At 42.2% G+C, this 26341-nt stretch overlaps 1 pseudogene; it reads left to right on the forward strand.

Moving 5' to 3' along the window:
• On the forward strand, positions 1-26074 carry LOC119924361 (annotated as a pseudogene).
• The last annotated feature ends 267 nt before the right edge of the window (positions 26075-26341 follow it).

A 26341-nucleotide genomic window follows, 5' to 3' on the forward strand; every position in this document is an offset into this window, starting at 1 on the left:
ATGGCCTACCGGATAGCGTGTGGGCCAAGAGTCAGAAGGACCTGGGTTCTAATCCTGACTCTGCCGCTTGTCTGCTGTGTGTCCTCGGGCGAGTCGCGTAACTCCTTGGTGCCTCGGTTCCCTCGTCTGTAGGAAATGGGGATTAGACTGTGAGCCCCATGTGGGATATGGCCTGTGTCCAACCTGATTAGCTTATGTCTACCGCAGGGCTTAGAACATTGTCTGGCACATAGTAAGCACTCAACAAATACTATTAAAAAATTTAAAAATGGTAAGACTTGCCCAGGCACAGATGATTAAAGTGCCTTGCACATAGTAAGCGCTTAATAAATGCCATTAAAAAAAAACCCAGCAGCTGAGCTACTGTTCCCTTCTAGACTGTGAGCCCACTGTTCGGTAGGGACCGTCTCTGTGTGTTGCCGGCTTGTACTTCCCAAGCGCTTACTACAGTGCTCTGCACACAGTAAGCGCTCAATGAATATGATTGATTGATTGATTCCCTCACCCATCTTGTAGAATAGTGCTGTGCTGAATTGACAAAGTCATTCATAATTATTGTGGCCGAGTGGCTAGAGCACAACAGGCCTGGGATTCAGCAAGACTTGCTCTGTCACTGGCTCTGCAACTTGTGTGCTGTGTGACCTCGGGCAAGTCACTTCACTTCTCTGGGCCTCAGTTACCTCATCTAGAAAATGGGGGAAAAGACTGTGAGCTCTACACAGGACAGGGACTGGGTCCGACCTGATCAGCTTGTATCTACCCCAAGATAGATTGATTTTTTTAAAAAAAACTGCAGCTAAATTTAGTGTGATTTAGTGTGATCTGCCTGGCAGAGAGTAAGTGCTTAACAAATACCATCCCAAAAAAGTCTTATTTATGTTGTGTATGTGACTTGATAATCACATTGTTAACAGTGATGGGACTACGTGTTTTGTCAAAGATGCCAACCCAGTTGAGGAACTCAACTTTAAAAATATTTCATCAAGCCCAGTCATGACAACCTAATAGCTCTTGTCTCTCCTCCTTTAACCGTCGAGGTAATCTTGCAGATTAGCCGTATTTGAAAACCATCATCCATTTTTGGGGGGAACGCTTATTAAAACCAATCATCAGCTATTATGGATGTATATACATTTATTCAATTGTACATTGACTTATTTATTTTGTTCTCTGTCAGTCTTCTTCATCCGCGTATAAGCTCCTTGTGGACAAGAGGTGCTCAGTATTACTGGATGCTTCATAGATTGCCTTATTTTGTGAGTGGTCATGCACAAAAGCAGTCAGATGTGGAAATCAGATATTGTACATTGCCACCATAGTGGGAAAATTCTTCCTTTCATTTCCCTGAAAGAGATTTTCTAGGTGAATTTGACCAACCCCAATGGTGGTCATTAACCTGTAGAAAGTATCATTTTCACTTTCTCCCTGTCGTATCAAGATTGGATGGCTTAAGAAAAAAATCGCAGTGGGGAAAAAGCGGAGAGATAAAGAATCTTCAGCTATTATAGCACCATTGCTTCCAGCGAATGCTTTTCAGGACACTGTAAGAGTAATCTGAGTAGTCGTGTGACATACTGAATAGAGCGTGGGCCTCTGAATCAGAAGGTCATGGGTTCTTGACCTTGGGCATGCCACTTTACTTCTCTGTGCTTCAGTTACCTCATCAACTGTAAAATGGGGATGAAGACTGTGAGCCCTTTGTGGGACAGTGACTGCGTCCAACCTGATTTGCTCGTGTCCACCCCAGAGCTTAGTATGGTGCCTGGCACCTAGTAAGTGCTTAACAAATGCAGTAGTTATTAATTATTATTGAGAAAAGTTAGAGATAGTTCCCCAGGATAAGTCCTGTTTGGCCTAGGACATTAAAGTTGCCATGAGAACTGTCTTTAGACAGTTCAGGAATGCTTCTCATCACTCAACATCCAAAATTCTCCCAGATCTTTCCATGGTAGGTGGAAAACGACTGCAGATTCTTTATATACCTGGGGTGGCTGTCTAGGAGAAAAGTCTTCAGGAAAGTTATGTCACTGAAGGGAAGACAAAAACGGTGCATGGGCCACATGTATCTGTTTTAGCAGCACACAAGTACATTATAGTAATTAGTATCATCTTTGAATCTGAAAGAAAGATATATGCACATAGTAACTATGCCTGGAAAAGAATTCTCTGTCCAGGCACTGCCCTGTATCTGGATTTTGTGAGTATCGGTTAGCAGTAGTAGGTTTTATTCCCAAACTAAGCACCACTTTTCCTCTGCACCCCCCATTGTCCCGACCCACCCTCTTTGCTCTCCCCTCCTCCTCACAGCACTTGTGTATAGATGTACATATTTATAATTTTAATTCTATTTATTTTTATCAATGACTTGTACGTTTCTATAATTCTATTTATTTATAAGGGCGCTACTGATGTCTGTTTACTTGTTTTGATGTCTGTTTCCCCCGTTCTAGAATTTGAGCCCATCGTGGGCAGGGATTGTCTCTATTTCTTGCTGCACTGTACTTCCTAAGCGCGATGTTCAGTGCTCTGCACACAATAAGAGAAACAGCGTGGCTCAGTGGAAAGAGCCCGGGCTTTGGAGTCAGAGGTCGTGGGTTCGAATCCTGGCTCTGCCACAAGTCTGCTGTGTGACCTTGGGCAACTCACTTAGCTTCTCTGAGCCTCAGTTACCTCATCTGGAAAATGGGAATGAAGACTGTGAGCCCCACATAGGACAACCTCATTACCTTGTTTCCCCTCCCCAGCGCTTAGAACAGTGCTTTGCACATAGTAAGCGTTTAACAAATGCCATTATTATTATTATTATTAATAAGCGCTCAATAAATACGATTGAACGAATGAATGAATTGATCGCCCACTGTACGGAATAATGAAGGGAGTGGGTCCCTGCTCACAAAAAGGTTGTACTCTAGCAAGGGAGACAAATTTACCCACAACATTTTGCAAATGAATCAATTGAGCGAATCTAGAGAAGCAGCGTGGCTCAATGGCAAGAACCCAGGCTTCGGAGTCAGAGGTCATGGGTTCAAATCCCCGCTCTGCCACTTGTCAGCTGGGTGACTTTGGGCAAGTCACTTCACTTCTCTGGGCCTCAGTTACCTCATCTGGAAAATGGGGATGAAGACTGTGAGCCCCCCGTGGGACCACCTGATCACCTTGTAACCTCCCCAGTGCTTAGAACAGTGCTTTGCACATAGTAAGCGCTTAATAAATGCCATTATTATTTATTATTATTATTATTATTATTATTATTATGAATGTAAGAAGGGTATAAATTAATTTGTAAGTCCTAGAGGTGGGTGAAGTAAAATGACCTCGTGGAAAGAGCACTGCCCTGGGAGTAAGAGGATGTGGGTTCTAATCCCAGCCCTGCCACGTGTCTGCTGTGTGACCTTGGGCAAGTCACTTTACTTCTCGAGGCCTCAGTTACCTCATCTGTAAAATGAGGATTAGGACTGTGACCCCCACGTGGGACAGAGACTGTGCCCAACCTGATTATCTTGTATCTACTCCAGCGCTTAATTCAGTGCCTGGTACATAGTAAGCGCTTAACAAATACCACAGTTTTTAGTGTTATATGGTTCCAGGAGCTGGGAAATTAATAAGGAAGGGCTCATTGTCCTAGGAGGGATTGTAAGAGGGATAATAATAATAATAATAATGCTGATGGTATCTGTTAAGCGCTTACTATGTGCAAAGCACTGTTCTAAGCGCTGGGGGGGATACAAAGTGATCACGTTGTCCCATGTGGGGCTCACAGTCTTAGTCCCCATTTTACAGATGAGGGAACTGAGGCAGAGAAGTGAAGTGTGAGCCCCCTCCTTCCTCTCCCCCTCCCCATCCCCCTGCCTTACCTCCTTCCCCTCCCCACAGCACCTGTATATATGTATATATGTTTGTACGTATTTATTACTCTATTTATTTATTTTATTTGTACTTATTTATTCTATTCATTTTATTTCGTCAATATGTCTTGTTTTGTTGTCTGTCTTCCCCTTCTAGACTGTGAGCCCGCTGTTGGGTAGGGACCGTCTCTAGATGTTGCCAACTTGTACTTCCCAAGCCCTTAGTACAGTGCTCTGCACACAGTAAGCGCTCAATAAATACGATTGAATGAATGAATGAAGTGTCTTGCCCAAAATCACACAGCTGACGAGTGGCGGAGTCGGGATTAGAACCCATGACCTCTGACACCCAAGCCTGGGCTCTTTCCACTGAGCCACGCTTGATCTGAATGGGGACAGAGCAGCGACCTGTCCGCTGTTAGAAGGGAGGGGGCTTCAAACCAGGGGAATAGTCTGAATGAAGTGGGAGAGACAAGAGTGTGGTATAGCTAGAAGATTGGCTCCAGGCTAGGTGAATTCAATCAATCAATCAATCAATCAATCGTATTTATTGAGCGCTTACTATGTGCAGAGCACTGTACTAAGCCCTTCGGAAGTACAAATTGGCAACACATAGAGACAGTCCCTACCCAACAGTGGGCTCACAGTCTAAAAGGGGGAGACAGAGAACAGAACCAAACATACCAACAAAATAAAATAAATAGGATAGAAATGTACAAGTAAAATAAATAAATAAATAAATAGAGTAATAAATATGTACAACCATATATACATATATACAGGTGCTGTGGGGAAGGGAAGGAGGTAAGATGGGGGGATGGAGAGGGGGACGAGGGGGAGAGGAAGGAAGGGGCTCAGTCTGGGAAGGCCTCCTGGAGGAGGTGAGCTCTCAGCAGGGCCTTGAATGGAGGAAGAGAGCTAACTTGGTGGATGGGCAGAGGGAGGGCATTCAATTTTTTTCCCTCCATTTTAAAGAATCAATTTCTTTTTACCTCAGTCTGTTGCAATTCGGAGATGTTTGTTTCCCAGTGACTTTCCTTAGGACTTTCCTTAGGACTGCATTTAAAGCATTTTCTTTTGATTTTTATACCTACATCTGTTTTTCTCTCTTGGCCCTACAGTTAGTTCCTAATAACTCCATGCTCCTTTATTTTCTGCTTTCCTCTTTGACCTGCACTGGCCTGCTTTAAAATACAAAAAAAAAAAAAAAAAATGATTGCTCATAGAAGCAGCGTGAAGCACAGTTCTGAGAGTTAGAAGGACCTAGGTTCTAATCTTGGCTCTGACACTTTTCAGTCACTCACTCATTCAATCCTATTTAGTGAGCACTTACTGTGTGCAGAGCACTGTACTAAGCACTTGGGGAAGTACAATACAGCAATAAAGAAACAATCGCTGCCCACGGTGAGCTCACAGCCTTGCCTCACAGAGAAGACAAGTTCTTCTGTGTGACCTTGGGCAAGTCACTTAACTTCCTGTGTCTCAGTTACCTCATCTCTGAAATAATAATAATAATAATAATAATAATAATAATAATAATAATGGCATTTATTAAGTGCTTTCTCTGTGAAAGCACTAAGTCTGTGAGCCCCATGTGGGACATGGATGATGTCCTCCTTAATTATTATCAATTGTTCCCACAGAGGGGAAGTGAGGAAAACCTCATGGAGATGTGATTTCAGAAGGGCCTTGAAAGTGGGGAAACGTTCAGAGGAGAAATGGCAGGGATGGCAGGGTTTGGGTTTTTTTTTAAATTTTTTTAATGCCTTCGTTAAGCACTATGTGCCTGGCATTCTACTAAGCGCTTGGGTAGATAAAAGTTATTCGGGTTGGGCATAGATCGTGTCCCAGGTCCTTCTGATTTCCAGGCCTGTGCTGTAATAATAATAATAATAATTGCTATTATAATTATGGTACTTGTTAAGCATTTACCACATGGCAAGCACTGTTCTAAGCTCTGGGGTAGACACACACAAGTAAACAGGTCCCACATGGGGCTCACACTCTTTATCCCCATTTTACAGGTGAGGTAACTGAGGCCCAGAGAAGGGAAGTGACTTGCCCAAGGTCACACAGCAGACAAGTGGCAGAGCTGGGATTAGAACCCAGATGCCTCTGAGTCCCAGGCCTGTGCTCTAATAATAATAATAATAGTAATTATGATGGCCTTTGTTAAGCGCTTACTATGTGCAAAGCACAGTTCTAAGCTCTAACCATGAAGTCATGCTGCTTTTTGAGAGGTTGCTCATCTCTCTCTCCCTCAAATAAAAAGTTCATACTGTTGGGTTTTGAGGTTCTCCTCCAGCTGTCTGCATCTTACTTTTCGGGTCTTCTGACCCGCTTTTCTTCAGGTCCCAGTCTCCGTTCTGGCCCTGCCATGACCTGTTTCTGTCTCCCTGCCTCTGTCCCCTTATTCATAGAGCTCTGTCCCTCCCCAAATCTGCCAGAACAGACTCCTTCCCTGATTCATAAAACCCTTTAAGTCCTACTGCTAATAAATAATAATAATAATAATAATAATAAATTGTGCTATTTAAGTGCTTAGTATATGCCAAGCACTAACTAAGAGTCAAAGGTCGTGGGTTCAAATCCCGGCTCCGCCACTTCTCAGCTGTGTGACTTTGGGCAAGTCACTTCACTTCTCTGGGCCTCAGTTTCCTCATCTGTAAAATGGGGATGAAGACTGTGAGCCCCCCGTGGGACGACCTGATCACCTTGTAACCTCCCCAGCGCTTAGAACAGTGCTTTGCACATAGTAAGCACTTAACAAATGCCATTATTATTATTAAGAGCTGGAATAGATGTGGGACAAGCTAATTGTCTTGCATCTGCCCTAGTGCTTAGAACAGTGCTTGGCACATAGTAAGCGCTTAACAAATACCGACATTATTGTTATTATTATTATTATTATATAAGGTAATTCATTGATTCATTCAGTCGTATTTATTGAGCGCTTACCGTGTGCAGAGTGCTGTACTAAGGGCTTGGGAAGTACAGGGTGGGCTGGACATAGTCCCTGTCCCACATTGGGCTCACAGTCTTCAACCCCATTTTACAGATGAGGTAACTGAGGCCCAGAGACGTGAAGTGACATGTTCAAGGTCACACAGCAGACAAATGGTGGAGGGCAGGATTGGAACCCAGGTCCTTCTCACTCCCAGTGTCGTGCTCTATCCACTGGGCCATTCTGCTTCCTAGGAGCCTTAATTAATTATTCGCACCGTGAATCGTATCAACCCAACAGTCAGCGCTTACATATCTATATATACACACTCTTTTCATCTGTGCACATATGATTTCAATTGACCATTCAATTCATTCTGAGTGTACTGTGTTCATATTTTTGATGTCTGTCTCCCTTTTAAAACTGTAATCTCCTTTTGGGCTAGAATTGGGTCTTGTGCTGTGTTGTACTTTCCCAAGAGATTAGTAATAATAATGATGGTATTTGTTAAGCGCTTACTATGTGCCAAGCACTGTTCTAAGCGCTGGATGGTGCCTTAGGCTCCATAAATATCATTTCTATTATGATTTCTACAGATGGAGGCCGACTTAACATTTCTTAATTGATTTTGAAAGGGAAAAAAATGAGCCAAGGTAGTTTTGAACCCGTTGAATTTTCCCAAAGTAATCAGCATACATTTAGAGATGAGTGAATGTTGTGAAACACAAACTGGAGTCACAATCAACAGCTAAATTACGGTTAGCGATAATGGAACTTGCAGAGCTAGTAAAAAAATTTCCATAAACAAAATTTCATTAGGGTTCACCTTAAATCGCGCTTGGGAATTTATGGAATTGAAAAGTTGGATTTAAGGGACTTTATGTAGAAATTGACTTTTCTATATAAAATAAATCAAATTTTCCATGGCATTCCCATAGAAGTTATAGAGTGTGATGTATGGCACACTGTGAACTAAACAAAGGAGTATTTAATTATGTAACACATGAGTACTAAAGTTTAAGTTAAATTGTAATGCTATGTCAAACTTGCATTTTATTTAACACAAACCCATTTCGTAGCTACATTTGTCTTAAAACATGTAGAATATAGTATTAATTTTATTTAACATAAACCCATTTCGAAGCTACCTTTGTCTTAAAACATGGAGAATATAGTATTAAAAATATAAGATGTCATATACACTCAGAGCACGGGTTTGGGAGTCAGCGGTCATGGGTTCTAATCCCAGATCCACCACATGTGTGCTGTGTGACCTTGGGCAAGTCACTTAACTTCTCTGAGCCTGTTACCTCATCTGTAAAATGGGGATAAAGACTGTGAGACCCACGTGGGACAACGTGATCACCTTGCATCCCCCTAGTGCTTAGAACAGTGCTTTGCACATAGTAAGCGCTTAACAAGTGCCATCATTATTATTATTATTACCATACATTCTTTGTATATACCTTAATGTTTATCATTATGGGTTTATTTCTAAGAGACTCCTTAGCCTGAGTTCCTGGATGATGGCCCCTAAATTTCCTGCATTAATCCAGTCCTACCTAGGTCTTAAATGGCCCATTGAAATGTGCGCATTGAAATATTGCATTTAAAATGCACGTGTAAAATTCCTGCTAAAAATGTGTTACTTACGATAAGTGTACTTAGAATAAATACCTTTATTTTCTCCAGTTTCTCCAGTTTTTACATCAGTTGGTGTGGTTTTCAGCTGTTCTGCACCTTGTATTATATTTATATTTTAAATACCTGGCTTCCTTCCTTCCACGTTGGCTTCTGCTGTTGAGTCGAATAATAATAATAATAATAATGGCATTTATTAAGCGTTTACTATGTGCACTTACTATGTGTACTATGTACTATGTGTTTTTTCCCCCCTTGTTGGATCTTGAATTGCTCATAGTAGTTAATGATAATTAGGACACTCGTTAAGTGCTTACTATGTGCCAAGCACTGTAGTAAGCACTGGAGGAGCTAGCTACAAAATAATCAGAGTGGACACAGTCCCTGTCCCACGTGGGGTTTACAGACCTAAGTAGAAGGTACTAGGATTTAATCCCCATTGTACAGATGAGGAAATTGAGGGAAAGATATTTAAGTGCCTTGGCTAAGGTCATACAGCAGATCAGTGGCAACGCCTGGTTTAGGATTCAGGTCTTCTGATTTCCAGGCCCATGCTCTTTCCCGTAGGCCACACTTCTTCCTCTTATATGAAAATATCACTATATTTCAGATCTGAAATATGTATTTCAGATCTGAAATATATATTTCAGATATATTTCCATATCTGAAAGATGAGAGAGGGCTACTTTCACTCCATTGCTTCGCATCTCACACTTTGAAGGGAGCATGCTAATCTAGGATGACTTCTTCCCATGAATTTAGCACACTCCTCTTCTCTGCCTTCTCTGGAATCTACCAGGCTCGATAGTTTCCTGTGTCCCTGTCCTCATTAAAGTGGTTGATAATAAATGCAACAGATGGATAAGCATTTGTATCTTGCTTGCTCTATTAATGTGACCAATTTGGTACGTGCTCTGTTGAGTCGAGTGCATATTTTATTTCCTTAGAATTAGCCAGCTCTAAGGAGTTAAGCAATTTCTGAAGGAATTAAGATAACAAGCACGCAACTCTCTGAATAATCGGGCAATAATTGGCACAAAATCAAGCAAGGATAATGATACCTAAGATGGTAAAGCCATAACATTTATAGGGGTCAAAGGTCACAGAATTTGTTTTTTTAGCTCTAGGGCCGTGTTTGAATCAACTCATGAAATCAGTCAATCAATTGCATTTATATGATATTTATCGGAAATATAGATAAAGGGAAGACGTATTATTTTGGAGGACTTGAAATGACATTTCATCATCGAGTTGTACCTTCTGTACTGTAATTTAAACAGGAAGTCACAAATCATCATTGCTGGTATTTATTGAGCGCTTACTTTTGCAGAGCACTATGATGATGATGATGATGATGATGGTATTTGCTAAGCGCTTACCATGTGCAAAGCACTGTTCTGAGTGCTGGAATAATTATGGTATTTGTTGAGAGCTTACTTTGCGCCAAGCACTGTTCTAAGCTCCGGGGTAGATACAAGGTAATGAGGTTGTCCCACGTGGGGCTCACAGTCATTCATCAATTCATTTAGTCAGTCGTATTTATTGCGCGCTCACTGTGTGCAGAGCACTGTACTAAGCGCTTGGGAAGTACAAATCGGCAACATATAGAGACGGTCCCTACCCAACAACGGGCTCACAGTCTAGAAGGGGGAGGCAGACAACAAAACAAAACAAGTAGACAGTCTTAATCCCCATTTTACAGATGAGGAAACTGAGGCACAGAGAATAATTATTATTATTATTATGGTATTTGTTAAGCACTTACTATGTGCTAAACACTGTTCTAAGTGCTGGGGTAGATACAAGGTAAGCAGGTTGTCCCACGTGGGGCTCACAGTCTTAATCCCCACTTTACACATGAGGTAACAGGCCCAGAGAAGCCAAGTGACTCGCCCGAAGTCACACAGCAGACAAGTGGCAGAGCCGGGATTAGAACCTACGACCTCTGACTCCCAAACCCGTGCTCTTCCCACTAAGCCACACTGCTTGCGAGAGTTAGCAGACGCATTCCCTGTCCAATATGAGTTTACAGTCTGTTAATCAATCAGTGGTATTTATTGAGTACTTACGTGTGCAGAGCACCGTACTAAGCGCTTGGGAGAGTTCCCTGCCCACAAGGAGCTTACAGTCTAGAGGGGGAGAGAGATATTGACATAAATAAATTCTGGATATGTACATAAGTGCTGTGGGGCTGGGAGGGTTGATGGATAAAGGAACCAGTCAGGTAGATGCAGAAGGTGTGAACCCACTGTTGGGTAGGGACTGTCTCTCTATGTTGCCAGCTTGTACTTCCCAAGCGCTTAGTCCAGTGCTCTGCACACAGTAAACGCTCAGTAAATACGATTGATTGATTGATTGAGTGGAAGAAAAGAAAAAGGCTGCTTAGTCAGGGAAGGCTTCTTGGAGGAGATGCTTAGGGAAGGCTTTTGGAGGAGATGTGTCTTCAGTTAGGCTTCGAAGGTGAGGAAATTAATTGTCTTTCGGATATGAAGAAGGAGATTATTCCGGGGCAGAGGCAGAATATAGGAAAGAAGTCTGTTAAGATAGATGAGACTGAGGTAACAGTGAGTAGGTTGTTATTAGAAGAGCAAAGTGTGAAGGCTGCGTTTGAAGCTGGAGAGTAGCGAGTGAGTGACTGAGTGAGTGAGTGAATGAGTGAGTGGGCTAGGTGGAGTGATGGTAAGGAGTTTCTGTTTGGTGTGGAGATGGAAGGGCAACCACTGGAGTTTCTTAAGAGGTGGCGAAACCTGGACTGAATGTTTTGGAGAAAAATGATCCAGGCAGCAGAGTAAAGTTTGTTATATTGTTGTATCGTACCTTCCCAAGTGCTTAGAACAGTGCTCTGAACATAGTAAAGCACTCAATATGATTGACAATTGCTGGTCTGATATAAGTGAAGTATGTTAGATTGTTATATCATACCCTCCCAAGTGCTTAGTACAGTTCTCTGCATGTAGTAAGCACTCAATAAATATTGAGTACAATTGTTGGTCTGATATAAACGAAGTATGTAAGATTGTTATATCGTACCCTCCCAAGTGCTTAGTACAGTGCTCTTCATGTAGTAAGCACACAAGAAATATGATTGACAATTGTTGGTCTGGTATAAGTGAAGTATGTTGATTGTTATATCGTACCCTCCCAAGTGCTTAGTACAGTGGCCTACATGTAGTAAGCACTCAATAAATATGACTGACATTTGTTGGTCTGATATAAGTGAAGTATGTTAGATTGTTATGTCATGCCCTCCCAAGTGCTTAGTACATAGTAAAGTACTCAATAAATATGATTGACAATTGTTGGTCTGATATAAGTGAAGTATGTTAGATTATTGCATTGTACCCTCTCAAGTGCTTAGTGCAGTGCTCTGCACATAGTAAGCACTCAATAAGTATGATTGACAATTGTTGGTCTGGTATAAGTGACAGTCCTGTTTATATTAATACAGATTATAGAATTGTGGAGACGTTGTGAAAATGTGAGATATAGTGGTATATTAGAGAAGAAGCGTGGCTTAGTGGAAAGGGCACGGGCTTTGGAGTCCGAGGTCATGGGTTCAAATCCTGGCTCTGCCAATTGTCAGCTGGGTGACTTTGGGCAAGTCATTTCACTTCTCTGTGCCTCAGTTACCTCATCTATAAAATGGGGATTGAGATTGTGAACCCCACATGGGACAACCTGATCACCTTGCATCCCCCAAGCGCTTAGAACAGTGCTTGGCACACAATAGGTGCTTAAAAAATACCATCATTATTATTATTATGTTTAAGACGTTTCAAAATATTTGGAATTGCGCAGTCCAAATACTTATTCTCTACCTTTTTCTTCCCAGACTATTTAAGGAATTTTGTCAGTTTACGATCTCCAAATTGTGTTACAATGTAAAATTTTACGTTTTCCTCCTGGTAGTTCTGATGAATGACTTTTTTAGTTTTGCAACTTACCTGAAAGGTTTTAATGGCACCTGTCATTTAGCTATCTTTCTTAAGTGACCTACTCAGTCTCTGTGGGAAATATAAGCACATTAAGTCATGCAGCATGATACCAGTATTCTAAAGCTGGTTATCCTATAATTAGATATGTATGTATATACATATGTGGCGGGGTACATACATTTGTGCGTGTATATATATTTATACATTTGTGCGTGTATGTATATATATAGAGAGAGAGGGAGAGAGAGAGAGAGAGAGAGAGAGAGAGAGAGAGAGAGAGGTATATAAATACCAAGACTGAACTCCTTGTCTTCCCTCCAAAACCCTGCCTTCTCCCTGACTTTCCCATCACTGTTGACGGCACTACTATCCTTCCCGTCTCACAAGCCTGCAACCTTGGTGTCATCCTCGACTCCGCTCTCTCATTCACCCCTCACATCCAAGCCGTCACCAAAACCTGCCGGTCTCAGCTCCGCAACATTGCCAAGATCCGCCCTTTCCTCTCCATCCATACCGCTACCCTGCTCGTTCAAGCTCTCATCCTATCCCGTCTGGACTACTGCATCAGCCTTTTCTCTGATCTCCCATCCTCGTGTCTCTCCCCACTTCAATCCATACTTCATGCTGCTGCCCGGATTGTCTTTGTCCAGAAACGCTCTGGGCATGTTACACCCCTCCTCAGAAATCTCCAGTTGCTACCAATCAATCTGCGCATCAGGCAGAAACTCCTCACCCTGGGCTTCAAGGCTCTCCATCACCTCGCCCCCTCCTACCTCACCTCCCTTCTGTCCTTCTACAGCCCACCCCGCACCCTCCGCTCCTCTGCCGCTAATCTCCTCACCGTACCTCGTTCTCGCCTGTCCCGCCGTCGACCCCCGGCCCACGTCATCCCCCAGGCCTGGAATGCCCTCCCTCTGCCCATCCGCCAAGCTAGCTCTCTTCCTCCCTTCAAGGCCCTACTGAGAGCTCACCTCCTCCAGGAGGCCTTCCCAGACTGAGCCCCTTCCTTCCTCTCCCCCTCGTCCCCCTCTCCATCCCCCATCTTACCTCCTTTCCTTCCCCACAGCACCTGTATATATGTATATATGTTTGTACATATTTATTACTCTATTTATTCATTTATTTTACTTGTACATATCTATTCTATTTATTTTATTTTGTTAGAATGTTTGGTTTTGTTCTCTGTCTCCCCCTTTTAGACTGTGAGCCCACTATTGGGTAGGGACTGTCTCTATATGTTGCCAACTTGTACTTCCCAAGCGCTTAGTACAGTGCTCTGCACACAGTAAGCACTCAATAAATGCGATTGATGATGATATAAATATATATAAATTATTGTATAATTACAGTTATATATAATATATTAATATATATGTTATATATAATTGTAATTATACAATAATTTATATATATTTATATACATATTATATATATATATATATAGAGAGAGAGAGAGAGAGAGAGAGAGAGAGAAGAGAGAGAGAAACAAATACCCACACACTGAGGTTTGAGGATATCACTGCTGATGGTTGAATGGTATCCTGTCATTGGTAGGGGCTGAGATAATAATAATAATGATGATGGTATTTGTTAAGCGCTTACTATGTGCCAAGCACTGTTGTAATGACAAATTCACTCCCGCAATTCCTTTTACATCAACACTATGTAGCAGCGTGGCTCACTGGGAAGAGCCCGGGCTTTGGAGTCGGAGGTCATGGGTTCAAATCCCGTCTCTGCCGCTTGTCAGCTGTGTGACTTTGGGCAAGTCACTTCACTTCTCTGGACCTCAGTTCCCTCCTCTGTAAAATGGGGGTGAAGACTGTGAAACCCTCTGTGGGACAACCTGATCACCTTGTAACCTCCCCAGCGCTTAGAACAGTGCTTTGTACGTAGTAAGTGCTGAATAAATGCCATTATTATTATTGTTATTATAATTAACACTATTGCTGTTTTGCTGACTCTGATTTTGCCACCTGCAGCGCTGATCCCCATCTGCCCTCTGGAATCCCCAGGGCTGCCAGAGTCAGGGACCGGCTATCTTCTCTCCCAGGCACTATACTAGGAGCTAGTATAGATACAAAGTAGCTATAGATACAAGGTAACAAGGTTAGTCACAGTTCATCTGTTTTTTTTCTGATGGTATTGACGCCCATCTGCTTGTTTTGTTTTGTTGTCTGTCTCCCCCTTCTAGACTGTGAGCCCGTTGTTGGGAAGGGATTGTCTCTATCTGTTGCCGAATTGTACTTCCCAAGCGCTTGTACAGTGCCCTGCACACAGTAAGCGCTCAATAAATACGACTGAATGAATGAATTAATGATGTTTATATTTCTATAATTCTATTTATTCTGGTGGTATTGATGCCTGTCTACTTGTTTTGTTTTGTTGTCTGTCTCCGCCTTCTAGACTGTGAGCCCATTGTTGGGAAGGAATTGTCTCTATCTGTTGCCGAATTGTACTTTCCAAGCGCTTAGTACAGTGCTCTGCACACAGTAAGCGCTCAATAAATACGATTGAATGAATGAATGAGTATCTTTTGGTGTTATGTTTTTCCTGATATCTCTATTTTAAAACAGTCAAGCTATAGGTTTATGTCAGGCTGTTGTGCCATTTTCCGTATTTCTTCAGAATACGCTTTATTACCCTTTTTTAGACATTCAAATAAAACTTCTTCCTTCCTTATTTATATTCCCTTTGTTTCAGTCCCCAGAAAATTCCCCTGACCCTACCTGAGTAACCTCATCATTCTTTCTCCTCAAACGCCCGCTCGGTGAAAAAAGTGATTCTTTCAGTGCCGATGAAAAAACAGAAGGCTGTCCATCACCTTGCCCCCTCCTACCTCACCTCCCTTCTCTCCATCTCCAGCCCAGCCCGCACCCTCCACTCCTCTGCCACTCACCTCCTCACTGGGCCTCGTTCTCGCCCATCCTGCCATTGACCCCCGGCCCACGTCCTCCCCCTGGCCCGGACTACCCTCCCTCCACACATCTGCCAAACTAGCTCTCTTCCTCTCTTCAAAGCCCTACTGAGAGCTCACCTCCTCCAGGAGGCCTTCCCAAACTGAGCCCCCCACTTTTCCTCGGCTCCTCCTCCCCTCCCCATCTCCCCATTCCCTCCCTCTGTCCTACCCCCTTCCCCTTCCCACAGCCCTTGTGTATATTTGTACATATTTATTACCCTATTTAATTTATGAATGATGTGTATATATCTATAATTCTGTTTGTTTTGATGGTATTGACATGTGTCTACTTATTTTGTTTTGCTGTCTGTCTCCCCCTTCTAGGCCGTGAGCCCGTTGTTGGGTAGGGACTGTTGCTATACATTGCCAAATTGTACTTTCCAATCGCTTAGTACAGTGCTCTGCACACAGTAAGCACTCAATAAATGCGATCGAATGAACGAATGAAGGAAGTCATCGCTGGATGCGACCCAAGAGTGTGTGACCCACTAGAAATCCAACAGCAGATTAGAACCCGGATTCTTAGGATTCCCCAGGCCCATGTTCTAACCACTAGGTCACGCTGCTTCAGGAGTACTAGTATTCATTCATTCATTCAATCGTATTTATTGAGCGCTTCCTATGTGCAGAGAACTGTACTAAGCGCTTGGGAAGTACAAGTTGGCAACATATAGAGACGGTCCCTACTAGTAATAGCAGTCGTAGTAATAATGTGTATTGACACCTATGTCCTGATTTGGTTTTGTTGTCTGTTGATCTCCTTCTAGTCTGTGAGCCCGTTGTTGGGTGGGGATTGTCTCTATCTGTTGCTGATTTGTACTTCCCAAGCGCTTAGTCCAGTGCTCTGCTCACAGTAAGCACTCAATAAATACGATTGAATGAATGAATAATAATAATAATCACTGTATTTGTTAAGCGCTTACTGTGTGCCAAGCACTGTCCTAAGCGCCGGAGTAGATACAAGGTAATCAGGTTGTCCCACCCGGGGCTCACAGTCTTAATCCCCCTTTTACAGATTAGGTAACTGAGGGGCAGAGAAGTGAAGTGACTTGCCCAGAGTCACATGGCTGATGAGTGGCAGAGGCGGGATTGGAACTCACGACCCGTGACTCCCAAGCCAGGGCTATTTCCATTAAGCCATGCGGCTTCTACTGGTAGTACTGGTAGTGGTGTGGTGGTGATAGTAGTAGTAAAAAAGAAGTAGTGGTGGTAGTAGAAGTATTTTTTGGTTGTCTACTGGGTACAAAGCACTATACTAAGCTCTTAGGAAAGTATAACAGAGTTAACAGTGCTCGGCGCATAGTAAGTGCTTAAGAAATATTATTATTATTATTATTATTATTATTATTATCTCAGCCCCTACCAGTGACAGGATACCATTCAACCTTGGGGTTCACCTCCTGCCTGATGTTCATTCATTCATTCAGTCGTATTTATCGAGCGCTTACTGTGTGCAGAACACTGTACTAAGCGCTAGGGAAGTACAAGTTGGCAATATATATGATGTGACTTGGAGCAAGTCACTTCATTGTGTGCTTCAGTTTTCTCACCTGTAAAATAGTGATGGTATGTCTATCTGTTCTTCCTCCCTCTTACCCTGTGAGTTCATTCATTCATTCATTCATTCATTCATTCAATCAATTGTATTTATTGAGTGCTTACTGTGTGCAGAGCACTGTACTAAGCGCTTGGGAAATGCAAGTCGGCAACAGATAAAGGCGGTTCCTACCCAACAACGGGCTCACAGTCTAGGAGGGGGAGACAGACAACAAGACAAAACATGAGGACAGGTGTCAAGTCATCACAATACATAGAAATAAAGCTCGATGCACATCATTAACGAAATAAATAGAATAGTAAATATGTACAAGTAAAATAAATAGAGTAATAAATCTGTACAAACATATATACAGGTGCTGTGGGAAAGGGAAGGAGGTAGGGCGGGGGGGATGGGGAGGAGGAGAGGAAAAAGGGGGCTAAGCCTAGGAAAGCCTCCTGGAGGAGGTGAGCTCTCAGTAGGGATTTGAACAAGAGCGGCACCGGTGACTGGGTCTTCACTCAGTTCCATGTGGGACAAGGACTGTGTCTAATTTTCTGAATAATAATATTAATTATGGCATTTGTCAATCACGTATAATAATAATAACAATGGCATTTATTAAGCACTTACTATGTGCAAAGCACTGTTCTAAGAACTGGGGAGGTCACAAGGTGGTCAGGTTGTCCCACGGGGGGCTCACAGTCTTCATCCCCATTTTACAGATGAGGGAACTGAGGCCCAGAGAAGTGAAGTGACTTGCCCAAAGTCACACAGCCGGGATGTGAATCTATGACCTCTAACTCCAAAGCCCGTGCTCTTTCCACTGAGCCACACTGCTTCTCTACCAATTTTATTTGTTAAGCGTTTACAATGTTTCAAGCACTATTCCAAGTCCTGGGGTAAATATAAGTTAACTGGGGCATATGTAGACCACCGTAGGGCTCACATTCTAAGTAGGTGGGAGAACAGAATGAGTCTCCATTTTACAGATGAGGAAACCAAGGCCAGCAAGGGACTTGCCCAAGATCACACGGCACTCAACTGGTAGAGCTGGATTAGAACTCAGGTCATTTGACTCCTAAACCCGTGCTCTTTCCACAAGGCCACACTGCTTCTTCCTCTCAGTGTCGCCCCTGGAGAGTTTCCAGTACTCTGCCAGTCACAGCTGCAGGAGGGAAAGTCAAGCCGAGGCATTCCCAGTCCATTCCCAGCTTGGCCAGTGGCTAGTGAGTGGAAGGCAATCTGCTACCAGTCAAACCTCACCTGTGCTGGGCAACAGCGGCGTGGTAGAGAGGCGAGGGCGGAGACTTAAGTTTTCCATATTTTTCCCAAGAAAACTCCATGGATACACTACTAGAATGATTACAGATGGAGGTGGGAGAGATGTGTCTGCGACGTCGCTGTGGGTCGGACATGACTAGACCACATAAGGCAATAATAGTAAAATACATCTACTGTAATTATTATTACAAGACACGTTTCCTGCCCGTTACACTCTAATGGGTGGGCAGACGTAAGAATATTTACAAATAGGCATGGGCTACCTATCCTTCTGAACCGGCGTTCTCCCTCATCAGATTGAAGGGAAGCTTCAGAACATGGTCCTTGGAAAGTAAGGAAAGATACCTTTTTTCTCACCTATCTTCCCAGTTTTCGGTTTCAGGAGCCGGGGTGAGGCAAGCTCTAGCCTTCTGAAGATAGGCAGGCTGGCTGGTTCTTGGACATAAATAGTTATATTGAAAAATAGAGTTGGAGTTCCAGACAGGTAGATTTCTCATCCTTCTGCCCCGAGCCAACAAGCTGCTCCATTTTAGAGAGAAAGGTCTGAACCACAATCGATTTCCGAGAAATTCTACCTTAGTTGAGTGGCTTGAGTGCCTTGAGAGGGATTGGTTATGTGTACATGCTTATAAATTGGACTGTTCTAGAGCTTTATTGTGATGAGGGAATTGTTATTTTATCATCGAATTTTTGAAGGTTTATTTTAAACATCTATTGCTATTATGTTTAAATGCTGAACTTGCTATCGTGTCTATTTTTCATAGAATCCAACCTCAGCCCGCCCAAGAGAAAAGTGAAGGATGCCGTACTTGTACATGCGTCACACCTGGAGAACCTCATGTGTTCTTGAGGAAGGATAAGGCCTTTACTTTTGACTACGTGTTCGATAATGAATCACAGCGAGAACAGATCTATGCCCAGTGCATAGAAAAACTCATTGAAGGTTGTTTTGAGGGAAATAATGCCTCCGTTTTTGCCCATGGATAAGTGCGTACTGTATTTTGGAAGACTACATGCATATAAATAGCTGCAAACCATTTTAACTTTCGAAAACATGGTACCATCTACACTCACTCTCTCGGAGAACTCATTCGCTCCCATGACTTCAACTGCTGCTTCTATACGGACTGTGAGCCCACTTTCTAGACTGTGAGCCCACTGTTTTGTAGGGACCGTCTCTATATGTTGCCAACTTGTACTTCCCAAGCGCTTAGTACACAGCACACAGCGCTCAATAAATACAATTGAATGAATGAATGAATGATACCCAAATCTACATCTCCGGCCCTGATCTCTTTCCCTCTCTACAGTCTCTCATTTCCTCCTGCCTTCAAGACATCGCTACTTGATGTCCTCCTGTCACCTCAGGCTTAACATGTCCAAACCAGAACTCCTTATCTTCCCACCCAAACCCTGTGCTCCCCTTGACTTTGCCATCACTGTAGATGTCCCCACTCTCCTTATCACACAAGCCTCAAACCGCGGCAGTATCTTGACTTCTCTCCCTCATCCGACCCACATATTCAACCCATCACTAAATCCTGTCAGGTCTACCTTCACAACATCGCTAAAATCCGCCTTTTCCTCTCCATCCAAACTGCTGCCACAATAATCCAATCACTCTTCCTGTCCCTCCTTGATTACTGTACTAGCCTCCTCGCTGACCTCCCAGCCTCCTGTCTGTCCCCACTTCAGTCCATACTTCACTCTGCTGCCTGGGTCATTTTTCTACAAAGTCATTCAGTTCATGGATCCCCACTCTTCGAGAAGCTTCACTCGCTGCTCATCCAACTCCATATCAAACAAAAACTCCTCAACATTGGCTTAGACGCACTCCATCACCTTGCCCCCTCCTACCTCATCTCGCTACTCTCTTGTTACAACCCAGCTGCACACTTCTCTCCTTTAATGCCAAACTTCTTACTGTATCTCGATCTCGTCTATCTTGCTACTGACCCCTCCCCGACATCCTACCCCGTTCTGAAATGCCCTCCTTCCCCAAATCTGACAATGACTCTCCCGCACCTCAAAGCCTTACTGAAGGCATATCTCCTCCAAGAGACCTTCCTTACCTGAGCCCTCCTTTCCTCTTCTCCCACTCCCTTCTGCCTCGCCCTGACTTACTCCATTTACTCATTCCCTCCTCCCAGTCCCACAGCATTTATGTACATATCTGTAATCTATTTATTTATTAATGCCTGTCTACCCATCTAGAATGTAAGCTATTTGTGGGCAGGGAATGTGTCTGTTTATTTTACTCTCCCAAATGTTTAGTACCATGCTCTGCACACGGTAAGCACTCAATCAGTACTATTGAAAGAATGAATGAATATTTTGTGGGGAAAGTGATAACCACCAATTTTTAAACTTTTTGATATGATCAGGATACCAAAATGCAATATCAATAACAGCTACTGCAGATAGCATAGACGTCAGGGTGTACAATAGCCTATCGTCATGTGCAGACAATCTGCAATGTATATTCAGTTGAGTATACAAGCTTAGTTCTACACATTCAGAGTCATGTGTGTGTGGGCGTGGGTACATAAACACTCTCTCTGTCTCTGTCTCTGTCTTTCTCTTTCTCTCTCACAAATGGTCAAAGCCATTCCCATGGGTGTTTACAGCCAAGGCTCCCAAGGGAGTTTGGAGCAGAGGTTCTGGGGTTTCTTTCAATAGGTTGAGTGGCTCAAGATCTTAAACATTAAGAAATGCACGTAAAAATATTAAACTTTAGAACGGTATCATTCCCCACCACAGGGGTGATGAATCAGGTAGAGGAGAGGGCATTGGCTCCCTTTCCTTTTATGTTAATGGGAGGGTAGTGGGGGATCAGGTCCCAGGCTTATCTGTGTTTGACAAAGTTTTTGCCACAGTAATTTGCTTCCTTTCCTGGAGAACTGGTGGGAGAATGGAGGATGCTAGCTATTATGTCTTGCTTTCACAACTGGAAGCTTTTGGAGTCAAGGAGCTCCTTGGCTTGATTTAAGCGGCGGAGATAAAGCCAGACAGACACTTTTCTTTTCATTTGTGACATCTGAATAATGATAATAATAATAATAATGGCATTTATTAAGTGCTTACTATGTGCAAAGCACTGTTCTAAGCGCTGGGAAGCTTACAAGGTCATCAGGTTGTCCCACGGGGGGCCCACACTCATAATCCCCATTTTACAGATGAGGGAACTGAGGCCTAGAGAAGTAAAGTGACTTGTCCAAAGTCACAGAGCTGACAAGTGGTGGAGCCTGGATTTGAACCCATGACATCTGACTCCGAAGCCCGGTCTCTTTTCACTGAGCCATGAGAGAGAATGAGCTTTTAACAGAAATGGCTTTTCATAGCCTCTTGTTTTTTTCTTTACCATGTCCATGCTGGTTGCTTTTAAAAAAAAAATAAGATGAGCAGTTCATCTCTCTATTAGTTATTTAGACAGGTACTGGCAAAACTTACACCATGGGGACAGGATTTGATGTCCATATCACTGACGAAGGGCAGGGTATTATCTCATGGGCTTTTAAACATCTTTCTAAGTTTATCCAGAAACAAGCCATTATTAAGAATGGGCTCCCGCTTCCAGATCTCAAAGTGAATTCCCAGTTCTTAGAGGTAATATTAAATAATTTTCACTTGTTTTCATCTGAACACATCTTGACTACCTTGTTTTACTTATGGAATTAGTAAAGACAATTTTGCTCAATCATTCAAATTCCAGCATCTTAAAAGTGGTGATTTTTTTCCCTTTAGACTTTTAAACTATTTTTATGTAGAGGTTTCTTTTTTTTTCAGTGCATTATTATTACTATTATATTTATGTTCTACATCTATACCAACGTTAATATTGAACACAATCAGTTAGCTGTTTTCAAAGTCGATTTAATTTTAACATTTGTGTTCTGACTGAAAGAGCAGTCTGACTTTTTAAAAATATTGTGGATGATAAAATACATTTGTATAGTATACATCTTTCAGAAAAAGAAACTTATTTAGAATTTACTTGACACCAGAATACCTCCTTTTTATTGAATTTTGGAATGGTGACTAGAACATAGGAAATTCATATTTATCAAATTGAGAATGTTTCGTTTTGTTGTCTGTCTCCCCTTTCTAGACTGTGAGCCCGTTGTTGGGTCGGGACCATCTCTATATGCTGCCGACTTGTACTTCCCAAGCATTTAGTACAGTGAGTGCTCTGTACACGGTAAGCGCTCAATAAATATGATTTAATGAAAGAATGAATGAAAGAATATTCATTGTTGTTGAAACTAGTATACTTTGGCCGCACAATGACAGATTGTCAAGCAACCCATGCCTAGTCTTCGATAAACAGGAATTCTCAATTTCAAGGATATTACATTTCTCTGTCGATGAACTGCATTGTCAAAAGAAGCAGAGCTGCTTATGAGAAGCAGCTTGGCTCAGTGGAAAGAGCTCGGGCTTTGGAGTCAAAGGTCGTGGGTTCAAATCCGCTCCGCCACTTGTCAGCTGTGTGACTTTGGGCAAGTTACTTGACTTCTCTGTGCCTCAGTTCCCTCATCTGTAAAATGGGGATTAAGTCTGTGAGCCCCACGTGGGACAACCTAATCACTTTGTATCCTCCCCAGCGCTTAGAACAGTACTTTGTACATAGTAAGCGCTTAATAAATGCCATCATTATTATTATTATTATTATCAAAAACTCACCATCACACCCTGGACAATCTGGTTCTGATCACGATAAGACTAGCGTGCTCTGTCCAGGCAAGTGATGTTCATTCATTCATTCATTCAATCGTATTTATTGAACGCTTACTGTGTGCAGAGCACTGTACTAAGCGCTTGGGAAGTACAAGTTGGCAACATATAGAGACGGTCCCTACCCAATAACGGGCTCACAGTCTAGAAGGGGATGACAGACAACAAGACAAAATGTTCTGATTAGATTATGTCCCCTCTCTCCACACTGAGAGGGTCTCCTTGTAACCAGAGATTATCTCCATCAAGATGAAAATTTACCCCCTTTAATTGGAGGGGGGTGGTGAAGGTGTCTCAGGAGCCCATTGAGGATTTCTCCATCTGGTAGGAGACAGTCCATGTCTGATTGGAGATAGTTACTGATAGAGGTTCTCTCCTCCTGAAAGGACTCCACCTCATCTCTGGGAAAGGCGAGAGCTTCATATTGAACGGAAATATTTGGAGGAGGGGCAAGAAAGGCTGATGCAAGACATTTTTCTTGGGATGGCAGCATATATAAGAATACCGTGGAAGGTTATCCTTGAAACAGTGGAAACAAGTTAATATAAAATACTACAAATGTGGCCACATTTATCCACTTCCCGGTGGGAGGTCCAGGTTATCGGATTACTCCAGCAAACAGACCGTGGTTGCACATCTATAACTCTGGTCCTGTGAGGGTGAGGGGATTTCACTCCCTGGGATCCTGGCAGAAGTGGGGAGGTCAATCTGGGCAGCGGATGGCCTTTGAGCCTCCTGAAGGGCCAATAGTATGGTGATTCCTGCCCAGGGACTCCAATCTTCTACCCAGCCTCCAATCCAGAAGGGGTGAGGTTTTAGTAATGATAATAATAATCATAGCAATTATAATAAGGATGATAATGATAATAACTCTGCTAATCGTTAAGCACTTTGAGAAGCAGTGTCACCTAATGGATAGAGCACAGACCTGGGAGACTGAAAGACCTGGATTCTAATCCTGGCTCTGCCACTTTCCTGCTCTGTGACCCTGGGCAAGTCACTTAACTTCTATGTCTCAGTACCTCAACTGTAAAATGGGAATTTAGACTACGAGCCCCATGTGCGACAGTCTCGGTGTCCAACCCTATTTGCTTGCATCTACTCCAACACTTAGAACGGTGCCTGGCACGTAGTAAGTGCTTAAATGCCATTATTATTATTATTATCATTATTATTATTATTATTATTATTATTAGCAGCAGCAGCAGCACTGTGACAAGTATTGTATTAAACGCTGGGGTAGATGCAAGATCGTCAGTCCCCGCAAGTAGGAGTAAGAACAGATATCCAAGTGCACAGGTAACCCAGAACGGCAGGTGGATAGGAGAAATGATGTTTTCATGTAGTCTTTTGGATTTTTATTTTCTCGATTGCAGGAAAATGTGACTGATAACAAGATCATATCTGAATCACCTCCGATGAATGAATTTGAAACCCTCACTGCCAAATTCCACTTTGTTGGACTGCCAGGATCAGAGAGATTAAAATGAACAGGAACTACTGTAGAGAGCAACAAAGAGGGAATTTCTATCAACTGTGGACTTGTAAGATCAAAAATTGTTTTACTAGGCTCTCAGTACGTGCAAGCTTTTCTTTTCACTCCATCTCGTCTGCAGAAGATGTTTAACGAGGGAAAAAATGTGCAGATTCATGTGGCTGTGGTGACTAACTTCATAGGCAGTAAATTAGAAATGCATTGATTTTGCTCTGATTATACCTCTCTGTGTAACCAATACCTGGATTGTTCTGAACTATAATTGGGCTTTTTGGATTTGATAAAACATAACCTATCTATCTTTCATCTTAGTTATGTATTTAATAAGCTTAAACTATTTGCTTTTACTAATGACCAAGTAAATATAGAAACTATTTTAAAATTCTAGTACATATCAAAATGTTAGCACATAATAGCTATTTGACATATTCATATTTGATTTTTCTAGTCTTTCACTTAAAATAATAATAATAATGGCATTTAGTAAGCGCTTACTATGTACAAAGCACTGTTCTAAGCACTGGGGAGGTTACAGGGTGATAAGGTTGTCCCACAGGGGGTTTATCCTCTTAATCTCCATTTTACAAATGAGGTAAAATAAATATAAATATATAAATATAATGGCATTTATTAAGCACTTACTATGTGCAAAGCACTGTTCTAAGCGCTGGGGAGGTTGCAAGGTGATCAGGTTGTCCCATGTGGGGCTGACAGTCTTCATCCCCATCCCCAAGTGACTTGCCCAAAGTCACACAGCTGACAATTGGTGGATCTGGGATTTGAACCCATGACCTCTGACTCCCAAGCCCAGGCTCTTTCCACTGAGCCACGCTGCTTCTCTAAAAATAGATAAATGTAAGATAATTTGAGAAGTAAACCAAATAATTAAGGATACATTGCTATGAAATAGGACTAATAAAAATGTATTTGTAGTAACTAATGTGTCGATCAAGGTAGACAGTGACATTAAACTTGCTAAATTGCTTTTGAAAATTATTTACAAACCATGATATCTAGTGGTATTTCTTGTTAGAGTTCATGTTACTCTGGCGTTTAATGGAGCTGAGATGCATTTAATCTCTAGATGTTGTTTAATATTTATAAAGAAATAACTCACCAAAGTAAATTTAGCATATGTTTTGTGTTAGAGTCCGTGTGTTGGTTTTTTTCCGTGGGCGAATACTTTTGCAATATCAGAGGCTTAGCACTTATTCATTGTTTTATTAAATCAAGAAAAATTCATCCAATTATTTTAGGGCACCAAATGACACACCAGAAGTCCAAGGGTGCTAGAGGTTATCCATATTGAAGCAACAATATTCCAAGAATCCTCAGGTCAAATCTAAATTGGACAAATTATACAGTAATATGCATCAGGATTTCATCTTAAAACTGGTAAACTATAATCTCAAGTTAACCGAATCCAGTAAAATTGACTTTCAATCCAAAATTTAATTTTTTTTAAATTATAGATTGTGTAGATTTGGAGTGATTTTTTTCCCTAAGATTGTTTTGGTAATATCATTTTTCATTTCTTTCAGTTGGCACTTGGCAATGTATTAAGTACCCTGGGAAATAAGAGTAAAGAGGCCACTCATGTATAATCAGGATTCCAAAATAAGAAGGACCCCCTGGGGGAAAACAGGTATGAAAGCGAAACTCTTCTTTCATCTATTTCCAAGGGCCTGGTTTCAAGGATCCATTGAGAGAGTTATTTGTGTTTGAATGTATACTGTTAATTTCATTAGTTTCAAAATTATTTTCCCTGAGGAGTAAGCTTTTTATAAATCGCAGAATTGTTTTCCTTTAGGAGTAAGCTTTTTATAAATCCCATCATAAAGTTTAGCTTTAATTCTATTTGTTCTGACATCTTGACACCTGTCCACATGTTTTGTTTTATTGTCTGTCTCCCCCTTCTAGACTGTGAGCCCGTTGTTGGGTAGGGGCCGTCTGTATATGCTGCCGACTTGTAC

Source organism: Tachyglossus aculeatus, unplaced genomic scaffold (genome assembly GCF_015852505.1).
Source record: "Tachyglossus aculeatus isolate mTacAcu1 unplaced genomic scaffold, mTacAcu1.pri scaffold_97_arrow_ctg1, whole genome shotgun sequence".
NCBI classification, from domain to species: Eukaryota; Metazoa; Chordata; class Mammalia; order Monotremata; family Tachyglossidae; genus Tachyglossus; species Tachyglossus aculeatus.